At 43.2% G+C, this 8,147-nt stretch overlaps 1 non-coding gene across 1 annotated transcript; it reads right to left on the bottom strand.

The window, feature by feature from the left end:
• Positions 1-509: 509 nt before the first annotated feature.
• Positions 510-582, bottom strand: TRNAE-CUC. The gene has a single exon. It is a non-coding gene; the product is annotated as a tRNA-Glu (tRNA).
• Between the last annotated feature and the right edge of the window lie 7,565 nt (positions 583-8,147).

Genomic DNA, 8,147 nt, shown 5'->3' with positions numbered 1-8,147 from the left:
GTGTTTTGACTTCCTAGTAGCTGCCCAATAAAAACACGTGTATTAGTTTCAGGGAAAACTGCTGACTTGGATTCTGATGAAAAATGCTGGCAAACTGAGAAGAGCTAAAGCTGGGTATGTCTAGTCCAAGGGGTGCTAATTCCCTTCACACCGCAAGCATTTTCCTTCTGAGCCCAGGACCACACAGTACAATAACGACCATGTATATCATCACAATGGATAGCGTATCAGCTGTTGCAAGTTTATGGTCATTTATCCAACAAATGTTTCCCCAGCACCTTGAAGGAGCCTGCCTGGTGGCAACTGGCTTGTCTCAGGGGATGCACTGCCTGGGGAAGAAGGTTCCTGGTGGCCAGGACACTGCCTTCTGGCTTCCCCTCAGGACCTGTTCCCTCAGAACACCAAACACACACACACACACACACACACACACACACACACACACACACACACCATGCTTCCTTTGTTGCTCCTAGAGCAAGGTGTTGTTTTGTTTAAAGTAGGCTCCAAGCCCAACATGGGGTCTGAACTCACGACCCTGAGATGGAGAGTCTCATGCTCTACCAACTAAGCCAGCCAGGCACCCCATGGAGCAAGATGTCTTTTCACTACTTACGTTTGCAAGACACAAGCCATGCTGTTCATTGGCAAAAGTCTGTGCCTTTGCTTTACGAGCATCTAACATTGCACACACAAAGGAAATATCCAAGGTTAGAACGGGACCCCCATAATGCCAGTTAGGAGGCTGGGCCACCAGGTGGTTACGACCATGAGCCTAGGAGCTTGGCTGACCCTATTCCAGTCCCATGCCATCACCAGAGCTGGGGTCAGGTCGAAGCAGATGAGGGGCCTCTCTTGCTTCTCCCTAAACTGCCTCACCCTAGTCACAGCCTGTCCACCACCTCTGGCTGTGTGACCTCAGGCAAGTAACTCCACCTCTCTGAGCCTCACTGGGGATAATACCTATTCTATAAGGTTTCGTGGAGATTAAATAAAATAAAACTTGGTTCCTAATGGTCTCAACAAAGGGTAGTACTTTTTCTAAATTTGGCATTTGGCAGAGTGGCCACCAGAGGGCAGTGGTCCCCATGTTGGGAAATAAAAAAACCTGCCTGGTGATTAGTGATACCTTCGAAGGCGCGCGCGTCACACACACACACACACACACACACGCTCATGCGTACGTGTGAGTGCATGCACCAGGAGACATCTGTGCTTTGATTGGGTCAACACGGCCCCACTGGCCAGCGGATACACTGGACATCCTGCTGGTCACTCGTGGCTGTGGTCACTTGAAGACTGGCCTGAGACTGACACCAGTAAATTCAGATTTACTAGGACACTGGATTCTACTCTCCTAGGATGGAAGGAAGGATCAAGAGGCAAACAAAATATATGAATATACATAACAAAATAGGATTGTCCTACTGCTGGGCCATGGTAGAAAGTCCCCTTCAGAATCCCCAGGGAGGTCTGGTCTTCTCTCTTTGCCGTAATCTCGAGCGCTTCGGGTACCTCAAGAGCTCTGCCGCGGACACGCACCTGCCAGGCCGTGTGCACCCACGCAAAGTGGAAGCCGACCGGTAGTTATGACCCCACCCTGGCACGGGCTCAGTGCTCAGTAAATGTCTGATAAATAAATGGCCCCTGTCTAGGAGAGCACAGCACTCAATTGCACTGCGTTTGGGGCAGTCAGATCCTGGCTTTTTTTTTCTCCCTCTTGTCTTACTACTTTGTCCCAGATCAATAGGACGATGCTGACTTGTGACAGTGATAGCAGGTGTCCTTGCCTTGTTTCTAAGATTTTACCATTAAATCTGATATTTGCTATAGAAAGGTAATTCCTGGGTGTTCACATGCATCAGGGCTTTTTAAAAATTTTTTAAATGTTGTATTTAGTTCTGAGAGAGAGAGAGAGGCAGCGTGAGCCGGGGAGGGTCAGACAGAGAGGGAGACAAAGAATGCAAAGCAGGCTCCAGGCTCTGAGCTGGTTGTCAGCACAGAGCCCGACGCTGGGCTCAAACCCATGAACTGTGAGATCATGACCTGAGCCGAAGTCGTATGCTTAACTGACTGAGCCACTCACGTGTCCCTGGTTTTTAAAAAAATCATAAATGAGTGTTGTATTTTTCAAATGCTTTTCTTATATCAGTGGAGATAGTCACATGGGTTTTTCCTTTAATTTGCTAATACAGAGGAGAGCATATAGTGCTCTTTCCAGTTTTGAGGGCAGACATTTATATTGCGCACTGGTATCAAAACAGTAACCAGTACATAATATCACTCAAATATTTGCTGAATGAATAAAGGAGGAGAAACAACAGATTCCTGGGAAAACTTCCCTAATGTAGCATTTCTTAATTTTTTATTTTTTATTTCAGAGAGAGAGAGAGAGAAGGGTGGGTGAGAGGGAATCCCAAGCAGACTCCACACTTAGCGTAGAGCCCGATGTGGGGCTGGATAACATGACCCTGGGATCATGCCCTGAGCTGAAATCAAGAGTTGGACACTCAACCAACTGAGCCACCCAGGTGCCCCCGAAAGTAGCATTTCTTTTTTTTTAATGTTTATTTATTTTTGAGAGAGGGTGGGGGGAAGGGGCAGAGAGAGAGGGTGACACAGAATCTGAAGCAGGCTCCAGGCTCTGAACTGTCAGCACAGAGCCTGACCCGGGGCTCAAGAACTCAGGAACCTTGAGACCATGACTTGAGCAGAAGTTGGACACCTAACAGACTGAGCCACACAGGCGCCCCAGTAGCATTTCTACCTTGCATTCTGCACAAGAGAAAAGCTTGGAGTTTTGCAGCAAATGTGCTGATAATGTGTTTGCATTCCTGAGATCAATCTAACTTGGCTATGATTTTTTTTTAAAGGTTCTATTTAGGGGCGCCTGGGTGGCTTAGTTGGTTAAGCCTCCGACTTTCGCTTAGGTCATGATCTCGCAGTTCGTGGGTTCGAGCCCCGCGTCGGGCTCTGTGCTGACTGCCAGCTCAGAGCCTGGAGCCTATTTCAGAGTCTGTATCTCCCTCTCTCTCTGACCTTCCCCTGCTCACGCTCTCTCTCTCTCTCTCTCTCCTAGAAATAAATAAAAAACATTAAAAAATTTTTTTAAAGGCTCTATTTAACTGGCTAATTTTTGTTTAGGATTTGTGTCTCTATGTTTAAAAGAATTCGTCTGTAGTTTCCTTTTCTTATATCATCCTTTTCTGGTTTGGGAATCTAGGTTATCCTACCCTCATAAAAAAAAAAAAACAAAAAAAAAACATTGTATGACTTTCCTTTGTCTCGTTCTCTAAAATATGTATAAGTTCAAGATCTGGGTTTAATAAAACTTGCCTGTAGGGGCACCTGCGTGGATCAGTCGGTTGAACATCCGACTCTTGGTTTTGGCTCGGGTCATGATTCGTGAGTTTGAGCCCCACATCGGTCTCATGCTGACAGTGCAGAACCTGCTTAGGATTCTCTCTCTCCCTTTCTCTTTGCCTCTCCCCTGCTCACTCTATCTCTCTCAAAATTAATTAATTAATTAAAACTTAAAAAAAGAAAACTTGCCTGTAAACCCAACTGGCTCTGGCTTCAGTTTGGAGTCAGAACCTCTTGAACACCAATTAAAGTTAATGATTTCTATTTCTTTTTGAGTCAGTTTGGGTACATTTATTATTTTCTAGAAACTTCTCCCTTTCACAAACATTTTCAGCCTTGCCTCTCATTGGTTGTATTACTTGGGAACTCTTTACTTTTTTTAACAACTTTATTGAGGTATATTTTACATAATATAAAATTCACCTGGGGTGGCTGGGTGGCTCAGTGGGTTAAGTATCCAATTCTTGATTTTGGCTCAGGTCATGATCTCATGAGCCCTACATCAGGCTCCATGCTGGGCACAAAGATTATTTAAGGTTCCCTCTCCCTCTATCCTTCCCCTTCTTGGGCTCTCTCTCTGTCTCTTGTTCTGTCTCTCAAAAAAAAATTTGTTTTACCTTATTCAGGTATACAATGAAATGATTTCTAGAAATTTTATCAGGTAACTACAACCATTACCATAAATCAGTTTTAGAACATTTTCAGGCCCCCAATAAGATCGCTATGTCCTTTTGTAAAATAATAGCATTAGTGAGTTATAATTCATAGATCATACAATTCCGTGGTTTTTATATTCATAGGTGTACGTCCATCACCACATCAACTTCAGAGTGTTTTCATTACTCCCTCCCAATAAAACCCGTACCTATTAGCACTCACTCCCCTCTGCCTTCCCCTTCCTCTAAAGTCTTAAGCAACCACTAATCCACCTTCAATCTCTATAGATTTACCTATTCTGGGCTTTTCATATAAATGAGATCATACAATATGTGGCCATTTGTGTGTGGCTTCATTCACTTACCATGTTTTCAAGGTTCATCCATGTTGTAGCACATATCAGTACGTCATGTCTTTTTATTGCTAAATAATATTCCATTATCCAGATACACTATAGTTTATTTGCCCATTTATCAACTGAGAGACATTTGGACTGTTTCACTCTTGGGCTATTATAAATAATGCTGCCACAAACATTTGTGTAGTTTTTGTGTGGACATACATCTGTGTTCATTTCTCTTGGGTGTATATATAGAAGTGAAATTACCTGGGTCGCATGGTGGTTCTATGTTTAATTTTATGAGAAATTGCCAAACTTTTTTCAAAGTGGCTGTAGTATTTTACATTCTCATAAGCAGTGTACAAGGGCTCTAAGTTCTCCACAGCACTTTTTAAAATTCTTTTAAATGTTTTTTTTTTTTTTTTTAATTTTTGAAGGAGAGAGAGACAGAGCGTGAGCAGGGGAGGGGCAGAGAGAGAGGGAGACACAGAACCCAACCTGATGCAGGCTCCAGGCTCTGAGCTGTCAGCACAGAGCCCGATGCGGAGCTTGAATTCTTGAATCATGAGATCATGACCTGAGCCAAAGTCGGGCGCTTAACTAACTGAGCCACCCAGGTGCCCCTCCACAGCACTTTTTATTGTCTTGTTGATTATTGTCATCCTAGCAGGTATAAGGCGATTATCTTGTCATTTTAAGATTTTTATTTTTAAGTGATTTCTACATCCAATGTGGGGCTCAAACTTATAGTCCTGAGGTCAAGAGTCTTACACTCCACTGACTGAACCAGCCAGGCGCCCGGATATCAATACCCCCAGTCTTGATTTGCATTTCCCTGATGGGTGACTACTGTTGCTGAGATTTTTTCATGTGCTTACTGTCCATTTGTATATCTTCTTTGGAGAAGTGCTTATTCATATCTTTTGACCTTTTTTAAATTGGGTTATTTATATTTTTATTATTGAGTTGTCTTTTCGGGTATTTTGGTAATCTTTAATTTCTTCCAACAATGTTTTGTAGTTTTTAGAATATAAATTTTGCACTTCTTTTGTTAACCTTATCCTTTATTTTATTTTACGTGAGTGGGGACGTGAGTGGGGAAGGGTCAGAGAGAGAGGGAGAGAGAATTCTAAGCAGGCTCCATGCTGCCAGCATAGAGCCTGATGCGGGGCTCGAACCCACAAAGCCAGAAGATCATGGCCTGAGCAGAAACCAAGAGTTGAAAGCTTAACCAACTGAGCCACCCAGGCACCCCTTGTTAACCTTATTCTTAACTATTTTATAATTTTTGATGCTATTATAATTTAAATTGTTTACTCAATTTCATTTTTGGGTTGTTCATTGCTAGTACATAAAAATACAACTCATTGTAAGTTGATTATATATCCTACAACCTTACTGATCATTTATTAGTTTTATATTTTTTAATGGATTCCTTAGGATTTTCTACATACATGATCATGTTATCTGCAAACAGAGCTAGTTTTTCTTATTTCCCATCTGCATGACTTTTATTTAATTTTCTTGCCTAATTGCCCTGGTTAGAGTCTCCAGTATAATGCTGGATAGAAACGGAAGGAGTAGACCTCCTTATCTTGTTTCTAATCTAGGGGAGAAAACATTCAGTATTTCACAATTAAGTATGATGCCAGCTGCCGGTTTTTCATAGATGTTCTTTATCAGGTTGAGAAAGTTCCCTTCTATCCTGAGTTTGTTGAGGTTTCAAGTTTTTTATTTTAATTCTAGTATAATTAGCATATGGTGTTATATTAGTTTCAGTGTATGAGTTTGTGTGTGTGTATGTTTTCAATCATGAAGGAGTACGGAATTTTGTTAAATGTTTTTTCTGCATCTACTGAGATGACCATGTGGTTTTGATCCTTCATTCTACGAATGTGGTACATTACCTTAGTTGATTTTCAGATTTTAAACCAAACTCGCATTTCTGGGATAAATCCATGGCGTATAGTCCTTTTATTTATACGTTGCTGGATTTGGCTTGCTAGTATTTTGTTGAGAATTTTTGCAACTCTATTCAGAAGAGTCAGTTGATGGATATTTAGATGTTTCCAGCTTGGGGCTATTATGAATAATGCTACAATGAACACCCATGTGGCAAGTCTTGTCTTTGCATGGACATATGTTTTCATTTCTCTTGAGGAGACACCTAAGGGTGGAATCACCGGGTCCTATGATAGTCTTAAGCTTATCTTTTTGAGGAACTGCCAAAAATGCTTTCAAAAGTGGCTGTACCATTTTACATTCCCACGAGCAAAGTATGAGGATTACCTGAGCATTCATTTAAACTGTTTCTTCATTTATAAAGTGGTGTCAAGAATAACACTGACTTCATAAAGTCAATGAGCTCATGATGCGTGAAGGATTTAGCATGGTGCTGGGCCCAGGCACACATAAAGCTCAATACATGACATCTGTTTTATGTTCCCTTGTCTTTGCTAGTCTCCCAGGCTTCAGACCTTGCCTCACTTACCTGGGTGAGGTTGTCTTCATGCCTTCCAGGTAAACTAACTTCTTGGTGTCCAGCCCCATACCCTTCTCATTAGTCAGCTAGCCCCCTAACGGTCTAAGAGGACCCTCACACCTAGTCTGCCTATCCCACTGCCCTCAGGATTTGTGCCAACTTCTTTGACTCAGTGGGCTTTCCTAGGGCAAGAGCTCCAAACTGGCAGGCTTGGGGCAATAGGCAGTGCTCCAGGAAGCCCACTTTGGTCTCCTGAGTGACAGGAGAGAAGGTATTCATTGCCTTGCTTGAAAGAGAGGTCCCCCATCTCCCATATGCCCTCACTCCAGGCTACTCCTGTTTATCCTTTAAGTTGTAGTTTGGGCATCACCTCCTCCATGAAGCCCTCCCTAATGACCACCCTCCTAACTCCTATAACGCATATTACTGCAACCATCACATTATTTGTAAGTATATTTTTTAAAGTTTTTTTTAAACATTTATTTATTATTAATAGAGACAGCATGAGCAGAGGAGGGTCAGGGAGAGAGAGAGAGAGAGAGAGAGAGAATCCGAGGCAGGCTCCAGGCTCTGAGCTGTCAGCACAGAGTCTGACACGGGGCTCGAACCCACAAACTGTGAGATCATGACCTGAGCCAATGTCGGATGCTTAACCGACTGAGCACCCCAGGTGCCCCTGTTTGTAAGTATATTTTTATGCATCTGTGTCTCATGAACATCCTAGGGATGGGGTCTATTCTTATTTACTTCTGTCTCCTCTGAGCCTAGCACATAGCAGGTGTTCAATAACCCATAAATAACCACATCTATGTACAAAACATTAAAGGTTACATGTTAGTGTCTAAGAAAACTCTATAAAAAAGACTCTTGAACTGGGTCTTACGGAAGAGGCAGGCAGCTGCCCAGCTGAAATGGAGGGAAGGGCATGCTGTGTGAGGGAACAGTATGCATAAGGACCCAGCAGAGGAAAAACATGTTTTCCGGATCTAAGAAGTCCAGTGTGGCTATGGGTGGCGGGGTGGAGTGGCCAGTGAGGTGGAAAGGGAGGGTAAGCCACTCGTAATGTTGTAAATGTACTTTCATGCCAAGTGAAGGGGCCCTGAAGGCAGAGAGGAGCCATCCATTAAGTAGGAGTGACACAATCAGAACTGTACTTTAGGGGCGCCTGCGGGGCTCAGTCGTTTAAGCCTCTGACTTTGGCTCAGGTCATGATCTCACCGTTTGTGAGTTCAAGTTCCGAGTCAGGCTCTCTGCTGTCAGCACAGAGCCTGCTTTGCATCCTCTGTCTCCCTCTCTCTGCCCTTC

Source organism: Hyaena hyaena, unplaced genomic scaffold (assembly GCF_003009895.1).
Source record: "Hyaena hyaena isolate Hyena2069 unplaced genomic scaffold, ASM300989v1 scaffold_3, whole genome shotgun sequence".
In the NCBI taxonomy this organism is placed as follows: Eukaryota; Metazoa; Chordata; class Mammalia; order Carnivora; family Hyaenidae; genus Hyaena; species Hyaena hyaena.
Note: the sequence above shows the minus strand (reverse complement) of the source record. Positions and strands in the feature narration are given on the sequence as shown.